The sequence below is a fragment of the Leptonychotes weddellii genome, chromosome 1 (genome assembly GCF_054177405.1).
Source record: "Leptonychotes weddellii isolate Sample4059 chromosome 1, ASM5417740v2, whole genome shotgun sequence".
NCBI classification, from domain to species: domain Eukaryota; kingdom Metazoa; phylum Chordata; class Mammalia; order Carnivora; family Phocidae; genus Leptonychotes; species Leptonychotes weddellii.
In genome coordinates, this window is record NC_138369.1 from 6,773,588 (window position 1) to 6,780,571 (window position 6,984).

Sequence of the window (6,984 nt, forward strand, 5' to 3'; positions counted from 1 at the left end):
CTGCTTGGCGAAACCTGGGCCATTTTCTTCCTCCGGTCTCTGGGCTCCTCCGGGTCTGTGCATGGGTGGGACTCCACTCCCCAGGAGATGGATCTGGAAAAGGGAACATTTCCCCAGAGCTCAGGATGGGCTACAGGCTATGGGGTGCTTCCCTGAATTGGGGTTTTGCTAAATCTCCCGCATGCTCATTCACAGAACCAACATCTACTGGGCGCCTGGTCTAGGCATGTGGGACACTGCAGTGAGTAAAAGAATAGAAGTGAGTAAGAGTCTGCCCTCGAGCTGACATTTTAGAAGGGGGAAATAGATACAAACAATGACTATATTTTGGAAGAATATTCTAGAAGAATTTTAAACAGGGCAATGGGACAGAGAAGTGACTGGCAGGGAGAGGACTCCTTTCAGGAGGGTTCAGGGAAGGATTCTCTAAGGAGGTGACACTTGAGCTGAATCCAGAAGCATAAACTGGAGGAAGAGTGGCTGGTGCTGAAACCTTCCCACCTGGTTCAATCAACACATGATTTCCAAAGGAAGCTTCCCTTCAAACCCTTTGGGCTCCTGGAGTGGTTGATGTGAGGTTTTCTTAAAGGATGAGACAAAGGATAAACACCTATGAAATGAATTGCTAAGAAATAAAGAGATTTCACAACACAAATCCAAATAATCATGAGTTCTGGCGAATTCTCAAATGCCATAGCGGCAACATTTGGCTAGAGCTGTGGGCGTCCAGCTACATATGTCCCCATTCTTTTGTGCACCCCGGCTTTACTGGAGTCTGGACCTGTAGGCAATTTAGACCCCTTTCCTTGAGCATGGCAAATCAAACCACAAGTAGTCTAGGTGGATCTGTTGGGGTAGGGTCAGGAATGGGGAACTAAGCGTAAAAAGATCAAATGGGGCAAACCATAATGACATGCCACCTCACACTCTAGGTCCCTAGAGAAGTCAAATTCATAGACATGGCAAGTAGATGGCGGGCCCCGGGGGCTGGGGGAGCAGGGTGGGGAGTGAGCGTTCAGTGGGGACAGGTTCAATTTGAGAAGACTAGAAAGTTCTGGAGACAGATGGTGATGATGGCTGCACAACCATGTTATTGTACTTGATGCCCCTGAAGTAGACGCTTAAACACGGTTGAGCTGGTAAAGTTGACGTTATGTGTGTTGGAACACAATTTAACAATACCAAATGATAGCTTTTTTAAAGACCAAATCGGGGAACAACGAGGCAGCCAGCCCTAAGCAACAGTGTAGGGTGGGGCTGGCGTTACTGGAACCCGGGAGGGAGCTGGGGGGAGCCTTGCAGGAGACCCTGTGTACGGCAGAAAAAAGGGAGAGTCAGCTTCTCCCCTCCTCCCGGTGCCCTCTCCCACCAGCGGCCCCCGTTGGCTGAACCCAGCAGGACCTGGGGAATGGGGTCCCCTGCCTTACAGGGCAAAGGGAGGGAGAGCAGGAACGGGCTGGGAGAGGGCTACCCAGAGTGCCGGACAGTGGGGCCAGGCCACTTAGGTTGAGATGGGTGACCTCGGGCCCGCGAGAGCCTCACTTTCCCCCAACCGAACCGGGCCAGCGCTAACCCCCGCTCCCACGCTCGGAGCGTGTCGGCGGCTCTGCGCATGCCCGGAACGCGGGCGCGGAGGGCCTGTTATCTCTTCTGTGTCCACAGGGTGGCACTTCCTTCCTTCCTTCCGCCTTTTGTCTTGGGAAGGTTCCAAAATGCCTCCGGGGGTGAGAACTGAACTGACCGCACAGGAAGCGGCCCGGGCCCGCACGCGGGCGGTCGATAATTGGTTGATTGACTGATTCCATGCTCAGCCGCGTGGCAAACGGGACAAATGAGCGTAAATGGCTTGGCAAACAGAAGGGGCCTGGAGGTGGCCCGAGGATGCAGTGAGGGGAAGGTGGCAGGACTGGGGGAGGGGAGGTCCCTGGGCCAAGGGCACGCATGGGAGTGGCCAGAGGTGATGGAAGCTTCTGGTGTCTGGCTTCGGGTGCTTTCTGTTAAAGGACTGATGACTGAAATCCTTCCTCGGTGCCTGCAAGGCGCCCCCTGCATGTAGCCTGCGCCCATTTCACAGATGGGAAAGGGGAGGCTCGGGTCACTGGGCTCAGCTCAAGCAGCCCCGGGGGGCGCCTAGTTGCCACCCCGTGGCTTTCCCTACTGGCTACGAGGGGTAGAGGGGATGGATTCGTAGGGCTCAGAACCGGGTCCCGTATCGGAAGGCCCCAAGTCGCGCTCACTGGTCTGTGGGCTCAGCACCAGAGCTCCACGCCGGTGCTGGTTGTACGGGGTGGAGGCATTCTGCAGCTTGGGGGGCTGTCACCCCAAGGACAAGGTGGGGGGCTGGCGGTCCTGTCCTCCTCGGCTCTGAGGGCTCAGTAGCTCTGGCCAGGACCGGGTGGGTGGTGGGAGAAAGCTGCTCCCCTAAGCTTGATACCCCCAACTCGTGTCCTCTGCTGCCCCCCACCCCCACCCTTGGCAGCCCCAACCACAGCTGCCTGCGGTGAGTCAGGCTGGAGCCTGCGGGGCTGAGCCCAGGTCTGAGGGGGGGAAGGGAAGGGGAGGGCTGCCCGCACCCCACAGCTTTCCCAGCCAGCCCCTCCCCCACTGCGGGGGTCAGTGCTTCCTTCAGTCCCCCAGGAAGTGAATTCTCCGATGCAGGATGAGGGAGAGGCTGAGGGCTCTGACTGTGGGTGAGCCCTGGTCACATCAGCCACCCCACGGAGCAGGGCAACCGAGTTGGGGGGGGTTGGAGGCGGGCAGCCCCGGGGACACCTGGGTCTGGTCCAGCCCCCACTCCCAGCAGCTCGGGTTCCAGCCCTGCTTCCTGCCCTCGGGGGAGGGGCTCTCTCCTACTGGAGCCCCACCCTCCCAGGCCCAGCTGTTCTGCTTATCCTGGCCTCTGCTCCCACGCTGTGCCTGGGATGGAGGGAGGGTAGCTCCGGGTTCACAGCAAGACCAGCCCCCTAGAAACGCTGGGCTACTGCAAGGTGGCCTGTGCTAAAAGGCTGTCATCAGGCTCCCTTTTCCTGGGCCCCAACTCTGGTCCTGCCTGTAATCTGAAATCCTCTCCAGATCTTATGGGGGGGGGAGTGCAGGCTCAGCAGGATCAAGCAACCACTCCCTACTCCCCACCCTCCCTGTGGGATCAAGCCCCCTGTTTCAAGGTTCAGGCCTCACAGTTCCCACAGGCCGCTTGGCTACCCCTGAACACCCACCTTTGCACTTGCTGTTCCCTCTGCCTGGATCACAGTCTCCACACTTTTGTCCCCTGGATGCTTAAGTCTGGTCTTCAAGGACCCCGCCTCCCCAGAGCCTCCCCCAACAGTAACAGCATTTATCACTAACTGAAAGTTGGAATTCAGTGCCCAAACTCTGGGTCCAATCCAAACCCTGGCTCTGCCGCTCTGAGAACTTCACACCAATAACTGGTGGACTCTCTGTGACTCAGTTTCCTCCTTCTGGACCCATGAGTCTTGACCTCCACTGCAGTGTGGCTCCCTGACGGGGCGGGGGGGGGTTCGGGGGAGTGGCCTGCTGGGTCACAGATGCCCAGTCCACATTTCTGAGTCAGTTGGGGAGGCCACGGGAGGTCCCCGGACCACACTCAGAGGGTCCCCAGGAACCCAAGCACTGTCATGAGGATGCCCTGCGACTGGTCTTTCCGGCCTCTCCCCAGCCAGTCCAGAGAGATCAGGTCACGGCCTCACATCCAACAACGGAGGTTCAAATCCAGCCCTGGACCCCTGTCCTCCAGGCACATGCACTCATCCGCCCCCTTGATCTATAAGCTAGGAAGAGCTCTGAGCACCGCTCACACCGGGCCTGGGGGTGGGGGACACTGGGTGGCCCCACCACGGCGATGAAGTCCTGGGGGTTTAGAGGAAGAGGTCGAGTGGGCCCCTCGGGGGCAGTCAGCCTTGGGACGACCCGGGACTGCCCAGTGTGAGGGCCTTAGGTCTCCCTCGCATTCCCTGGGCTCTTTCCCCAGAAACACCAATTACAAGCCAGGTCAGCTGGGCCTTCGGATGTCTGACTCGCGGCCACCTATCCGTGATGACTTTATCTGGAACGTCAGCTTTGCAGCTCCAACACAGGCGTGGGTTCGTCATTGCTTGGCCTCTTTCTAGCCAGGTCACCTTGAAAAAGGGGCCGCCACCTCTGAGGCTGTTCCTCCATGGACCCCACAGCTTCATTGTGGGGGTTCAGACTCCCGGGGTGTCACTGTCCTGTGACTTTGGGCAGGTGACCGAACCAGTCCATGCCTGTCACCCCATCTGTAAAATGAATACTCTTTACTGGCTTGGGATGGCGCTGGGCCCGTGCTGGCCCTGAGGGGGGTCAAGCCTCAGCCCTCCAGGCGCAAAGCCAGTGGCCTGGCTCCCCACTCCCTGGGCCTGGGGACACGAATCTTGGTCCTCCCTCAGCAAGTCTGGGCCAAACACTCAGCAGGCCTTGTGGCCGGCCTCCAGAATTCAAGAGCGGGTGACCACCAGCGCCGGGGCGGCTCTCAGAGGAAGGCCAAGCAGGAGTGGGGTAGGGGTCCACACTGGAGGCTGTGGGCCTGAGGCTGTCCCGCCGGCTGTCCCAGGCACCCAGCCAGCACCAGGCAGTGAGTCAGGGCCCAGGCATGCAGAGGGCCGGGGCCTCTCCAGGCCCCTGTGAGCTCAGGCACCTCCCTGAACCCGCCCGCCAGGCCACGTTCCTTACCCGCTTGCTCATTCCTTCGGCCAGTCCCGCGGGGCTGCCTGGGTAGACAGAGGTACACAGCCACTCTGAGCCTGGGTTCATGCAGCCTCCCCGAGGGGACCTTCTTCCTCTTGGAGAAACTGAGCTGCAGGCAGGCCAGCACCTCCTTAGCCTCCTCCCAGAACCAAGCGAAGCGATTACCTGGAGGGAGAGCAGGCCCATGGAGGGCTTTAGGGCCTGGGCCTGGGCCAAGGGCACTCACAGGCTCTGGTCTGTAACAGCCTCCGCCCCCCACACCTGCTTTGTCTCCCAGGCGCTCGGCGTGATCCGCTACAAGGATGCGTGCCTCATCGCCTGCCCCGCAGCTCAGCTGGGCTGGGTCGACTCGCACATGATCTTGGGGCCCCCCCGGGGCGGGGTGCACTCCCGGCACCTTCACCCGTGCCCTCGAGCAGGCGGGGGCTGGCTGCGTTAGCGGGAACGCCCGTCAGGGAGACAGCTATTCAGCCCAGCACGTGTGGATGCCTGGCTGGTTCTTGGCTGAGGCTGCAAGGTGTGTGGGGGGGGGGCTGCTGCCTCGTGCGCGTGCTCCACGTTTGTCATGACCGAGGGGGTGTTCCTGGCATCTAGAGGGCGGTGGCCAGGAATGCTGCTAAATGTCCTGCGATGTCCAGGACAGCCTGTACCAGAGAATGACTGGCCCTGATGTCCCTAAGGTGGGAAAACCCTGGTCAAGTTCAAGTCTTTTGCCCTTTGGAGACCGATGGTACAAGCAGGAGGCTCTGCACCCATTTCATGCCATGAAAGACCCTACCAATCTTGAAAATGAAAACAGCTCAGGAGGGCTTATGAGAACATTTACTCGAACACGTAAAACTGAGGAAGCCCTTGGCATAAAAACAGGGCCTCTGAAGTTCTGGGAATTTTTGTGAACCGAATGAACTGGCCCATTTCCCTAGAGCCTGACAGGCAGTCTTCCTTGCCCCGGAACCTCCAAGGGTGACCTGAATGGACTATGTCTAGTGCCCATGATGTGCTCAGATGCTACTAGAACTTACTGCTCCCTCTGCCTAGAATGCCCCCTCTCCACTTAAAAAACTTACCGTAACATTGCACCTACTAGAAACAATTCAGTTATACAGATGTGCACGAAACCCCAGACCAAAGGACCCAGAGGCTCATGCGACCGTAACAAATCTACCGGCCAGGCTTTATGTTGAAGGCAGCCAGTTAGGTTTGAGGGGAACCCACTTCCCGTTCTCTACCCTCAGGCAGGCAGGCTGGCCATCAGCTTCCCATTCTTAGTGGTACCCCAAATCACTGAGGTTGGGGGGTAGGGGGACACATAGATTGGCCTGGGTTGTATGCTGCATCAGTTAGATTTACTTTAGTTGTGGGGCGCCTGGCTGGCTCAGTCAGTGGAGCATGCGACTCCTGACCTCAGGGTCATGAGTTCGAGCCCCGTGTTGGGTGTGTAGAGATTATAAATAAACTAAAAAAACCCAAACCAAACCAAACCAAAACAAACAGTGGCACACACAAGATAACTTAGTCTCCCCCCACATAAAGTAGTCCAGTACTGGGGCGCCTGGGTGGCTCAGTCCATTGAGCGTCTGACTCTTGATCTCAGCTCGGGTCTGGATCTCAGGGTCGTAAGTTCAAGCCCCATATCGGGCTTCTACGCTGGATGTGGAGCCTACTTAAAAAAAAAAAAAAAAAAAAGTCCAGGGGTGCCTGGGTGCTCAGTTGGTTAAGCATCTGACTCTTGATTTCGGCTCATGTCATGACCTCAGGGTCGTGGGGTTGAACTCTGCGTCAGGCTCTGCGCTCAGCCCGGAGCGTACTTGTCCCTTCCCCTCTGCTCCTCCCTCTGCTCGCACCCTCTCTCTGAAATAAATAAATAAAAAAAATCTTAAAAAAAAAAAAAGTCCGGCGCTGCTGATACCCGGTTCCACGGTCATCAGGGAAAACCAGGCTCCCATCCACCCCAGAGGACTGCATCCCGCCTCACGTGTGGCAATGGCACTCTCAGGGCTCCAGCCTGCACCTCCAAATTCCAGTTCTGGGCACACAGTGGCACTCAAGGATATGCCCCGAGTCAATGCAAAAGGGCCCAACTCGAATCACAAATGACAAAGACACAGGACATGTCCTCATACACTACAGCGTCGTTCCTACAGCGTGACCATGACGTGAAGCCGCAGGTCTAGCCGCAAGGGCAGTTCTCCGAGGTTACCTAGCCAAGGCCAGGCCAGCACTGAGGCCGAAGGTCAAAAGAAATCCAGTAACAAACCGCAC

At 57.8% G+C, this 6,984-nt stretch overlaps 1 long non-coding RNA gene across 1 annotated transcript; it reads right to left on the reverse strand.

Moving 5' to 3' along the window:
* Positions 1–3,483: 3,483 nt before the first annotated feature.
* Positions 3,484–5,221, reverse strand: LOC145720264 (uncharacterized). Its single transcript, XR_014143151.1, has 3 exons — positions 4,984–5,221; positions 4,708–4,887; positions 3,484–4,274 (listed from the first exon to the last, which is right to left on the reverse strand). It is a non-coding gene; the product is annotated as an uncharacterized LOC145720264 (long non-coding RNA).
* Between the last annotated feature and the right edge of the window lie 1,763 nt (positions 5,222–6,984).